The 12,760-nt window shown below is 37.6% G+C and overlaps 1 protein-coding gene across 7 annotated transcripts in view; it reads left to right on the forward strand.

Moving 5' to 3' along the window:
* LOC111334272 (adenosine receptor A2a) overlaps nt 1-12,760 on the forward strand; it is a 35,465-nt gene that overhangs the window by 6,580 nt on the left and 16,125 nt on the right. Inside the window, exons 1-3 of one of the 7 annotated variants that reach the window (XM_022939962.2) lie at nt 33-236; nt 8,904-9,039; nt 11,642-11,773. The gene's annotated coding sequence lies outside the window, so the exon portion shown is untranslated. The other 6 variants (XM_088751447.1, XM_022939960.2, XM_022939955.2 and 3 more) reach the window with 6 other exon arrangements.

Raw genomic sequence — 12,760 nt, forward strand, 5'->3', positions numbered from 1 at the left:
TACCAAGTAAAAGACTATCCAGGGGATCGATAGGAAGGTTGTTACGTTTGCCCTATTGTCAAACAACACAGTCTGGGGCCGGGCGTGCGTGTAATTCGAACGGATGCGCTTTGATATTTGAATCCCGTAGAAGAGCAAAAGGAGTGTGCGTACCTGATTTACCCAGAAAGGGTGGTAAAACAGAGCGGCTCTCGGATCGATGCAGCGGAATTTGGAAACTTTTGCCGCTCGAACGGGTAGGTATTAGCAAAGCACTTTCGCAGGTGGAAATTTGAGGAAGATCGGTCGAGTTTTGTGGAATTTATCGGCCATCGAGTGGCGATGGTTTGTGCTCGGGACCGGTTGAAGTTTCCAGCCTTGTGTTTTTCTATATACAGTTGACTGGCAGCGCCACGCGCAAAGCGGCAACGGAAAAAAAGTAAGGAGACTTCATACGTTATATTTTTCGCTTTTATTATCCTTTTTAATATTTTCTCAAATTTGTTTATAACTTTTCCTTTTTTTAAGGGCCCACGCTTACGCTTAAAATTCGACCATAATCTGTTAGCTATTCCCGTTAACCACAAAATCACACACAGTATGTTTGGGTCGCCTGTGCTTTAACTCGTGCAGTTTTGATAGCTTAACTTTTTAGTTGTTATGGCATCAAATTTTTGCTTCATATTTAAGTTAAAGCTCGCTGATGCGATTTTGGGATTAACACGCGCACTCTATATAAGACAAAACATTGATCACTCTAAACAAGGACTATTGTGGAAATGTGTGAGGTGTGCATCAATGCAAACGTTGTTTGAAGCGACTGAATTCACGCTTTAGTATGCCGCGCGAGAGTTTAGCACCATCTGCAATTTTTTAGCGACGAAACTCGTGGTACGATGTAGAAACTACTATCATATTTTTTTCAGATGAGACAAATTTCATTTTAAACAAAAATTATCAGATTCCTTCGCGGGAAAGATGAACCCTTTGAAATTTGCCTCGCTCTCAACGTGGCTTCGTAACTGATTTCGGGGCGAGGCATGAGTTCTAGTCCCGTCGAAGCCTGAATTTTTTTCAGGCTTCCTTTGTACAATTGATTAAATTGCAGTTCACCGAGGATCATTTCTTTGCTTATATCAACTACTATTTTTCGAACAAATTGCTATCTGCTGGGTTACAAATAATCCTGTGAATGGCTGCACTTAACAAAACCACTTATCAAAAGCTAGAAAAAACCGCGTCGTCTTTAAAAAGTCTTTACTTCAGCAAAATATAACTATCTGTCGTTTGTTTATTCGTCTCTGTGGTCAGCTGTGCTCAAAGATTCTAAATCGTTATCTCCCCGTGCGCAACCATAAGTTTTTGTTATTTTGAAGGAAGATTTCGCCAACAAGAAAAAAAAAAATGATTTCGCCAACAAGAAAAAAAAAGAGTGATTTATTTCTTTTGGATATTTTTTATTTTCAATAACTGGTCAGTTTAGATTCACTTGAAAAGCCGGAAATGAAGGGAATTTCTCGTGTGAAATTTAAAGTTTAAGGGGAACTAGATTACTAAGAACAGAGTAAGAGCTTAAAAAATTGAACTCAAGAAATAATAACTGATTGGCCAGACAAAATAATGCATTAACCAGCAATGTAACAATCGATCAAAAAATGAGAAGTAGGTGTAAAGACTGATGGTTCTTTTGAAAATTAGTGCGCCTTGTTCGTGATTCATGGTGTCCTTTTTTTTGGAAATGATATTGATTTTGTGGTACATCTTTAGTAGTCTACAGCGTGTGATTGGTGCAATCTCTTTGATTGACAGCCAAAGTAAATAGCGCTATTCTCTGGGTTGTTTTGAAAGCTTTGACGGATTAGAGAGTGACATCGAATGACGACTCATTTAAGCTGCTATTTTTTTCTAAAATAGTTCAGTTGGCACCTGCAAGAAGGAGACAAAATAGCTACATTTCTTTTATATATTGTGGAAAAAAAACTTCACCTTCGGAGAAGAGCAGGTAGTAAGGGAAATTTTCTTATATGCAACGAAATTTGCCAGGCCTAACTGGTAGGTTTGTTATTTTGCTGGTAACCTTGAGGTTATTAGAGTTTACGTTTTCTAGCTGAAGTTTTTCAATTTACTTGACCAAGAACGGCTTTTTCGGTTTTAATTTTGGTTCTTTTTATTTTTTGTGGATTCACCTCTGACATCCTTGTGCATTGCAAAAGGAACTCCGCAATCACGTCAAACTTGTCGTCGACGAAAAACCTTGTCCGACTTGTGGGCGAATGAGGGTTTTAGAGTTCACTTTCACTCGAGATCGGGGCGCTTTGTACCAAAAAGGAGGAGGTAATGTGTTTGGGAATAATTTACGACCCTAAAAATTTTCACTCATTCAATTTGCAAGTGTATAATTCACTATTATTTTCTGATAAAATAATCGGGTCGTATAATGACATCTACATACTAAAAGTACCAATATTTTAGCTATGCAAAAACTCTCTCTCTACGCATTTTGAATGACCGAAAATTTAATCCTCTGGCTTCATATGTATTACTTTACATTCACGGTGATATTCCAATGCCGCAAGAAAGAAACCTATGTCATTTATACAAGAAAACTGAGGGTTATTTACAAGGCAAAGGGAACGTCTGTTTGTGCAGCTTTTGAAAAAGAGCTGATTGAGGCCAAATTAACGAAAAAAATTTGTAGCTTTTTTATGGCTTCTTTTCCTCGTTATACCGTCGGGTACAGTGGAATTGACATTGACGATATTTCCCTGTAGACTTTTCCAAGAATAACTCATAAATTTATATTTATCACCATTGGAGCGGTAAGCTAGAGAGGACGAGCTTCTTACTCTCAAACTGGACGTAGTCAATAAAGGTTAGCCTGTGTTCCACATTTTAGTCGATTTGGTGATTAAGATTGGATTATAACTATTCATTTTTTGTCGAGAAATTGACCGATTTGGCTCTTAATGTACAAATATAGATATTTTGGGTGACCAACGTGTCAGTTATTAAAACCAGATGTTAATATAATCGCTTTATAAAGCATTATTTATACTATTTGTTTCTAACCATAACCGTATATGAAACGCGGAAAAATACAACATTTTTGAGGGGTGACAAAAACAACAAGATGATTCCATAAAGAAATAATTTAAACGTGGCCCAATACCTGTTTTCTTGATATACCAGTGGAATCAGATTCCCATAAGGGCCCGAATTATAATTATGGTTGACACCGACGCTACTATATTGGTTGTTCTTAAAACCACAGACTCTGGCCTTATGGTCGACGGGAAGACATAATTGACATTTCGTCCCGGGGTTTCCTGTTTTGTTGTTCTGTTTAATTATACTATACAGAGAAGAGCGAAGGAAATTGATCAGATTTTGATTATTGAGGCGCTGTTCAAGTTCAAGGACGAACTTTTAGCCGATCATTTGGGTTATCTTGAATTGTCATAAATTATTTATCCGCTGAAATGCGCTTTTAAATTGATGGGAATCCCAATGCGAGGATAACTTTTCCATTTTTCCGTTGGCGGTATTTTTCATCATATCCTTCAATACATAAAGCCACTTAAAAGACGGAAGGAAGCTGTATTTCAGGAGAGGTTTTTGCTAAAGACGATTCGATGAATTAAAGCGCTATATTGAATCGTGGTCTATTTACAGCCAGCCTACTTCACGAAGGAAAAATACCGGAACTTTTTTGTAGTTTTGGGTTACTTTACTTTTATTCTCTTCTAAATCTACTTTGACTGACTTTAGACGTGATTTCGAGTAATTTATTTTTTTAAGACCGAGTTCAATGGTGCTTTGCACCATTTTGGTAGTAAATGAAATCAATTATTGCGGACCAATAAAATTTATTTGGATTTGTATGACATATGTCACATAACAAGCCACTTAGATTAGCAGTACAAAGGGGAGACTTATTTCCAAGTTCTTCTTCAATGACGCGGTGAAAATCAGCTACTGCTCTTTGAAATAATGCCGCTTTTCGTGAAATGCGTAACCTAAACCTTTGATTTTTGCTACATACTTTCTAAGTGCCCCTTCAGTTCATGAAAATTAATTTCTCAAAGTATACTCATGTGTTTGACATCGTTTTTAATTATCTTTATAACCGTTCTTTGTTGGAATGAGTCTCGTGTTTTCAATACTAAATTTAGACAAAAATTGGTTTTCGTGCATTCAGTAAAAATACATAAATGATATGTAAAAAATTTTAGATAGTGTTTGAAATGAAAGATAAAATGAAGCGATCTGACTTTCCTTTCGTTTCGGGATTGACTACGCAAAAAACGCAAAACTCTGAAACTGCCTTTGGCGATTTTTCATTTTTTCAAAGATGTACAGGAAAGTTAATAGCCGTCATTTCCTAAAACGTTTTGTTTGTATTTGTCGGCGAGGAATTAGACGATTGACTAAAAAATTGAATAACAATTTAAGGATCCACTTAAGCGATACAATTAGACTTATATATAAATTGCTATTCTTCAAGATTATGTCGGATGTCGGGAAGAAAATGACTCTTTTGAGTTTCTTTGAATGGAAGAACTCATTATCGTCAAACTTTCTTTTATTTTGCAACTGATGTTTAATTATTCGAAAACTTCTTTCCAAAAATAAATAAAGGCGATTGAATGGCATGTATTGATTATTCTCCAACATAACAGCGTTTTCGATTTTTTAAATTGAAATTTTTTATTTGAAATGTTTAACTAGCCCTGTAAATTGTCGGCTGTAATACCTGGAGTCTCTCTGTTTTTTATCGTACTTTCATGTGCGATTTTCTTCTTTTGAAAAACGAGAAAGTAAAGCCATCATCGAAGAAGTATACGCTGGGAATGCAGCTTTGATAACGAGATGGCTGTGGTATCATGGTTACAAACAAAATCAAAATGAACACTATGATAGAAGAGTTTACTTTACAACCCTTATTGAGGAGAGTGGATGTGAAGAGCTTGAAAATGATACCAACACAAAAGCAATTATGGCTGAAATTTTAAATTGATACTACAATTTCATCCCAAGGCTGGTTGTGTCTTTCTCCCGGTTAATTAGACACTAAGTGTTGTGTGGGTTGTTCTAAAAGCATTTCGTTTGATCAATCAAGTACCGTGCCTATCATCAATCCAAATTTCCGTTCACCAAGTACGATTTTTTTTCCAGAGGTGTTTTAAGTATTTCTTTCAGAGGAAGGAAGTTATCCCTGTCGGCATGCAGTTTAACTAGATTTGCTGGCGAAAAGAGGATGAATCTCTTGGATTCTCGCTATTTTAGGATGATGTATTTTGAACTGAATTAGCGGATATTAGTGTCGCGAAAATACCAATCAATATCGATCTGTAAATGTCCAATTTTGTCGCATTAACATAAACTCAAGATGTCCCTCACAAGCACGAAAACGTGAAGAATCATGACACCTAGAGGACTGTACTGTTTATCAAGTCGCAAATGCAATCAATTTAACTCTTAGTGATTACTTTGAAGTGAGCAAGAATAAATTTTGAATTAATTGTTTTATTAATAATAGCAATTTCTTAGTTTCCCTTTAGTGTATTTTGTTAGATTTTAAAATCGAATCGTTTTGCGCGCCAAATCGTGACTGTTTCTTCTTTGAAAGTGTAGAGGTAACGTCAAGGTAACATGGTTTGACTATCACCTTCTATCAAGAGATCGGGGTAGAGAACTATAGTTGCGACGGCGCCAAAAAAAAAAATTGGTTTTAAGAGTAAGAAAAGATGTAAAATTTTAAGCTCCATCCTAAAATTAAGAAAGATGTAAAAAGCGTGGAGAGAAGAAACGATCTTGGGCATGCGTGATAATAAACTACCGCCTTAAACTTCCGGCTTTTGTATGCGAGTGTTCTTCAAACTTTGTCATATACAGAAAACTCGTTGGACAGTCCGGCAATAATCAACAGTGTCGAATCCCGTCTAGTGTTGAGATTTACTAAAGAAAGATGGTTAAGTTTTGAGCTCGAACGTCGAATGAAGATTTTCATGAAATTGAATTTGTTTAATGAACTAGCGAAAGGCTCAATGCACCCCAGGTGTTTGATCCCAGCTCTCCACATTCGAAGGAAGTGCACTCCTGCTGAAATTGTACAAAAAATGACGTCGTAAGTTTAGTCTCAGAAATACACAAATTTCTCGTTCATTTTATAAAACAAAACGGATTAGCTTTTTGAAAAAACATATGGCATATATGCCTATATCTTGATAGCCCTTTCTGCACTAGCTGATGTTTGGCATGGTTCCGACCTTGTTCTTTCACCTTGCGAAAAGTGAGTAGAGATGGTTTATACAGTGTTTGACTCTCACGTGACAGAAAACTCGTTGAAATTTCCGGCTCTCCATATCTTTTGATAGCCCTATTGTTCCAATGTCCATACGGTGATTAATGAGCCATCATTACTGAACTTTTGGTTTGCTTTATGTGGTAAAAACTAATTAGGCAATCACTACCGTTTTGGCTCAGGATCGTGTGAACAGTTCTTATACATGAGATAGAATAAATATACGAAAATCATATATGAAAATATATGAAAATCATTTCATATATTTATTCTATCTCATTTATCACTTTCACGGGTTCATTACGAATCAACTTAACGGCCTGCTCTCAGTTGGCTTGTTAGCTCAATTGGTTAGAGCGCTGCACTAGTATCGCAGAGGTCAGTGGTTCGAGTCCCGTACAGGCCTGATTTTTTTCAGGTCTGAATTTCGCTATTGCTTAAATAGCGCTATCTACTGCGAGGATCGTGCATCATACGTATCAAATACCGCAGTTCAAAATATATGATTTTCATATATTTATTCTATCTCATTTATCACTTTCACGGGTTCATTACGAATCAACTTAACGGCCTGCTCTCAGTTGGCTTGTTAGCTCAATTGGTTAGAGCGCTGCACTAGTATCGCAGAGGTCAGTGGTTCGAGTCCCGTACAGGCCTGATTTTTTTCAGGTCTGAATTTCGCTATTGCTTAAATTGCGCTATCTACTGCGAGGATCGTGCATCATACGTAAGTTCTTATACAGTTATGAAATTCAAGCGAACAAAAATATATAATGTCTATAGTTCAGACTGTCTTTGCGCTGAATTATTTTTCTGCATTTATTCTTTACTCAAAAGACATCTTTGATTCAGGTATTTAGTGCAGCTTTTATGGCAGAGCAAACATTAAAAAAGAGTGATGACCGACGAATTAGCATGAATTTATAACTTTGTGCCTCTCCTCTCGCCATTGGACTTATCATACTTTATAATTACTGTATATGCCGCTTTTTTTTTTTTTTTAATTATATTAAGAGACTCCCTGCAGGCCTTCTTGCCAGTGTTTGTAGAAATCAACGTACTTTTAGCTAAAATGCTTGGCTTTCAGTCGAAGATGGCTTCCAAAGTGGAAATACAAACGATAACTAAACTTTGTTGTAGTGACCAGCCTTATAAAACAAAAATTAAAATTCAACTATTTCCTCGACTGAACTGACAACCATTAATCAGCATATTAATCGCATGCCAGAATTTTCTACAGTCAACATAATGGATCTCTGGACAATTACTGAGCGCATTTACAATTTATTTATATCGTAGCGTGCATTTTGTGATTGCAAAGCACGAAAACGGAATTATGAGATTTGCTTGAGGCGCGGTGAAGAGCGTGAGCGGGCTTATTTGTGTTCAACCCACGTTACACCCTCCAAGTGCGTTTTTAATGCAGCTCAGTGATCATGACGCAAGCCTCAAAGCCTGGAGCGGTTTTTGATAACAGCGTCTATTGACTGGTGGGCGCCGAAACCACCAAGGTGAGAACAAAAGAACGAAAACTGTTCGACCCTAGCAGCAGTCGGCCGTTCAATGTCGTATTACTTTTCGTGTTTGTTTATACGTAAATCGAACTGACTTTGATAGCACATTTTTGACGTAATCAAGCCCTTTGATCGTGTGCGGTTAGTAGCAGAGTTCAGTTGTAAGATTTTAAAGTAATCCACTTGACTTGGTTAATGCTTGAGGTTCCGAGTGCTTAATGGCTGACTGTGTTTTCTGGTATGTATTGCACAACTAATATATACTTCCACTGAAACGACTTCGCTATTTTCTGGCGCCGTCTTTGCGGAGGTTAAAAGGATAGAAACTCCAACGCACTGTTTATCGTTATTGCGTAATAATTATGGGATCATGAACAGTACGTCAAAACAGATTCTCGCACCGATTTAACTGCAGGAAGTTTGCAAGTTTGTTTATCCGTATTCCATCTGGCTATCAACCTTACAACCAATATTTAGAATCCACATTGTTACCGGACTTAAGATCTCTCCTCGATAAAGCGATTGGCAAAACTCACGGCTATCTTTTGACTTCTTCTCGGTCAGTATCTGTCCACCATTGTTTTGGAGTGCCATTATGTAGTTCTTCAATCAAACCGATAAAGGTAACACATTAATAACTCAGATAACCAGATCGCACGTTCTCGACGTACACTGCCACAGGAAGCGCTAACTGAAATATAAGCAGTCGAGAAGCGAGAAGGGAGAACATAATTACGAAAAAGTTTCAAAAGACGAATTCATCTCGATCTGTCTTTTCACTCTCTTTTTAGTAACATTGATTTATTTTCCTAAATTTTCATCAAGCAAATATCCTAAGGGCACTTTTTTAACTATCATGTTAAAGAGCTTTTAAAATATTTTTGTTTTCCACTTAAAATTTTGTTTTATTCATTGACGTCAGTGAAATGTTTGATTTCACTTGAATGAAAAGTGCGTTTGAACAGTCTTATGGCTTCCTCCTGGATTTAAGTAGGTTGTTTAGCTTTGAGTTTTACTTGATCATTGATTGCATGCTGAGAAAATGGCGCAAGAATACACCTGTCCAGCGATCGTCATTTACCAGCGTCTGCTTTCTCATTTTACAGCTGTCAAATTGCACGATATTACAGCTTCTGGAATAAAAAGAAATCTTCCAGTCTACACAAGCCGGAATCGAGACTGTACAAAACAAACGTTACGCTCGCAGCAGGAGAACGTATTTAAAGGAATAAGTTGAGTTGTGTAAGTTGTGTTTTATTATTGTAGCTAGGCTGCGGAAGCTTAATTTTTTTTCTTTATACTACACCGTGTAGGAGAGAATTTCTCACTTGCTGTACCATTCAAAGAATTGCGTAGAAGGCGTAATTATATAAATGTCCCCACGCGAGCGAGGGCAGAATGCCAACCACGCATTTGGGGCTTATGTTAGGTGACAGGAAAAAAAAAAGTTTCGTAGAAATATTTCCTTTTTAACCAGAAAAATATCAAACAAATTTGATATCGTCATAGGAAGTTTTTTTCTATAGAGTCATTTTTTACCCGGCTATACCTAGTTGATTCATTCAAACGTATCATAAACTTTCTTAGGGTAAGTGAGGCGAGTATCAAAGTTCACTGTTCGTAAGGCCGGGATTAAAATGGTTTGAATTTAGCTCCCAATTAACACTCACCAAAAGCTCTCTTCGTTTTCATTTTCTTTGTGACAGACGATTGCAACAAACCACAAAAATTGAACATATTGACCCTAAAAATTCGATTTAGCACCTTCGTTCCAATAAGCGCCCCCTTTCTAAGAAGCGTCCCCACTCGAACAAGCTCCTCTGCTAAGAAAGCGCCCTAATTCCAATTAAGCGGCCCTTTACCACTAAGCGCATGTATTCCAATTTTAAAGTGATAGCACTGTTAGAGTACATGGACATTAAGATCAACCGTGGCTCATCTTCCTTTAGAAAAGGTCTAAGTCTCTCGTGACGACACAGTCTTTTCAAACAAATGATCTCGTATTCCAGCGATTGCTTCCCTGGTCTTTCTAGCCAGGGAGGATCCAGGGACAACGAGTCCAGTCGTCTTGATCCTTTTCATATAAAAATCAAAGCCTCGTTTCGTTCATTCTACTAGTTTTCAAACCAGAATTAAACACCTTGTTTCGAATAAGCGCCCTCCATTGAAGTACCAAAAGTGAAAAAGCGCCTTGGGCGCTAAATCGATCATTACGGTTCTTCTTCTCTAAGTCGTTTTTACATGCATGTAATAATATTTGCATTAACTGCAGACAGGAAATATTTTGCCACCGCGTAGATTAAAAAACATCATGGCATTTTACTTTGCGATATTTCTTTTGGAGGATTGAGGACAATTTACAAAGTCTGCTACAGTAAAAAAAAAAAAAAAAAACCGCAACATTTCAATGCTACAATGTATTTTTCTAAAGGGATGATTTACTGGAAGTGATTCGAATTTGGCCATTTATAGCCTTGCCCCGTCATGTGCAAACTCGGCGCCAACTTCAGTTCCCAGGCCTTCCGGCGGGGAGCTCGTTGGTGAAGGATACTTATCATTAATGGGAGGGGAGGTAAGGGTACGTCAAGGGAGCTCATTGTGGAAAAAGGCTTTGTCATAAGTGGGAGGGAGGGAGGACAGGGGATGTATGAAAAGCTCTGCTGGAAGAAGCTGCAACTTGAGTAACTGCTCCTCTTTTAATATTATATGCGTTAAGTTAGCCGATTGTTTGAGATGTACGATTTGCGTTAACTAATAGCGGAAAAAGTATTGAACCCGCACAATTAGCTTAATCTGCAAGACGTAGGATTCAAAGTGAAGGAAGTCATTGCAACACTAGCGTCTTGAGATTCCAAGTAGAAACCTCAACTCCAGAAAATTGTCTTCGAAAATATGCTAAAAAATATTGACTACAGAAGCCACAAAATTGAATCTTGCTCAGCACTCTGGACGATCACATGTGTCTCAAATCTCTTTCTTCCATCTCTGGGCGATCTCTTGAAAAAAAGGCATGCTTTACAAGAAAAATTATTTCTTTCGATAACAAGGACAGCAGCTTCTTTTGAGTCGCGTGTTGTGCTTTTACGTGTGCGGCCAGGTTGCTGTGTTGTCTTCGAAATGGCGGCGTCTACAGTGCAGTGAAAAATTTCGAACTGGTGATGTTACTTTTTAGAATTTCAAACCATACTAATTTTGAATTTTTATGAATTTTCAAATGAATGAGATGAAAATTACTTGGTTTCTGAAGGATATTTCTCCTTTACCAGATCGAGACCAAGCTTCCTATGCAACTCGTTCTTCAGTCACCTGTTGATTACAAAAATCATTTTGATATACTTTGCCAATTGCAGTGAAAGAGTCGGTCAAATGTTGACACTATCGCTCATGAAATAGTAGGTACATACAAACATTAATACGCTAAAATAGGTTCAGAATCGACTCTAACAGTAACACTTTTGTTCTTCTCGTCGGGAATATTACCGTCTTTCATGATGAAATGGAATTGCAAGAATTATCTTGCACTCGGAATCAATCAGTCAATAAATCAGTCAGATGTATTTATAGAAAGTGTTTTATGCTGCTAACGACACAGGGAGCCTAAACATGTCATTTGCTCACTTGCACTCGTCAACAGTTAACAATTATTCACCGAAGTGGAGGTGAAACTTTTGGTGGATACTTTCCGAGCTGTGAAGCAGCGACGTAGATATCCACCATTTTTTTTTTAACCTACACTGAAGTGTATAATTGTTTTAGTATATATCACAAAGAAACCAAAACATTAGTATATGTATCGGAAAATGGTCAGAAAATAAACTCTTGACTCATGACTTTGTCTCTTCAGCTGCTCAGAGGTGAATAGTATTTTGCTAACAACTTCCGAACCAGCCAATCAGCGCGTGCGAAAAGCATTGTTCACCTGTGTGGTATATACTAACGACGTTTATGGAATCTCTGTTTACTTAGCTTGCCTAAAGTAAGTGACCCATCGATTAGGCTCTTTGCAGGACTTAATCACGTGCTTGGATACTACATAGCAACGCATTGCTGGTGAGCAAGCAAACCAGCGTCCCGCTCGTTGTGGTGATCAACTCAAGCGAAACGAACTTTGACTTTTTGGTCGAAAACATCCTAAACGCTTGTTGTTTAAGAACGAAAAACGAGATTTATTTTGACTTTAGTTTCATCGAGCTTGAATTTCGCCTGATTTACCTTTGCTCCGGGAGTAAAAGCCAGGCGAAAACCCAAATATAAGACAAGATCTGGCCGATTCGCCAGGAACGACGGTGAGTTTCTTTGTTTACAGTCGTATTTCAATCTTATAAACGTAACATCGTTCGATACAGAAAATGATTATCTGTGTTAGGAACTATATGTGCATGAAACCAGAAGATTATGATCTACATTTCCGATTTTGCGTGTCAAATTCTTTTAAGATCGTTGAATGCAACCAGTGTTTACATTCTCGCTCGCTATATCAGTCTTGGATAGTACTTACTCATAATAATAAATTCTTCGTTTTTATCTTGTGTTATCAATACGAAACGAAGTTTTACGCCAGGTATCTTTATTCTAGAAGGTTTACATTGAATTGGAGGTGATATTTCTATATACCACTATTTCTTTCCTCTAGCTGAAACAGCTAGAGGAAAGAAATAGTGAAACAGCCGACTTGTCAGCATTTCCTGACCTTGCATTTTGTGCCCAGAAAGAATCTGGCTACAGGCACACAACCGAAGGCTATAAGTTTTTCGCTGAGCCTGGATATTTACACGATGTACGTCGAATTTTTATGATCCACTTTCCTCTGATGAGTTGTTCGTCTTTCTTAGGAAAACGATGAAAAGACAACGAGCAGTGGGACACAACAATGCAACGCAGAACCTCGTTTTTTCTTGTTGACAGGTTCTAAAACAGAGCAAAATGTTGTCCTCAGTTGTGAATCCGCAATTGGTTGGCGAAA

The sequence above is a fragment of the Stylophora pistillata genome, chromosome 1, assembly GCF_964205215.1.
Source record: "Stylophora pistillata chromosome 1, jaStyPist1.2, whole genome shotgun sequence".
NCBI lineage: Eukaryota > Metazoa > Cnidaria > Anthozoa > Scleractinia > Pocilloporidae > Stylophora > Stylophora pistillata.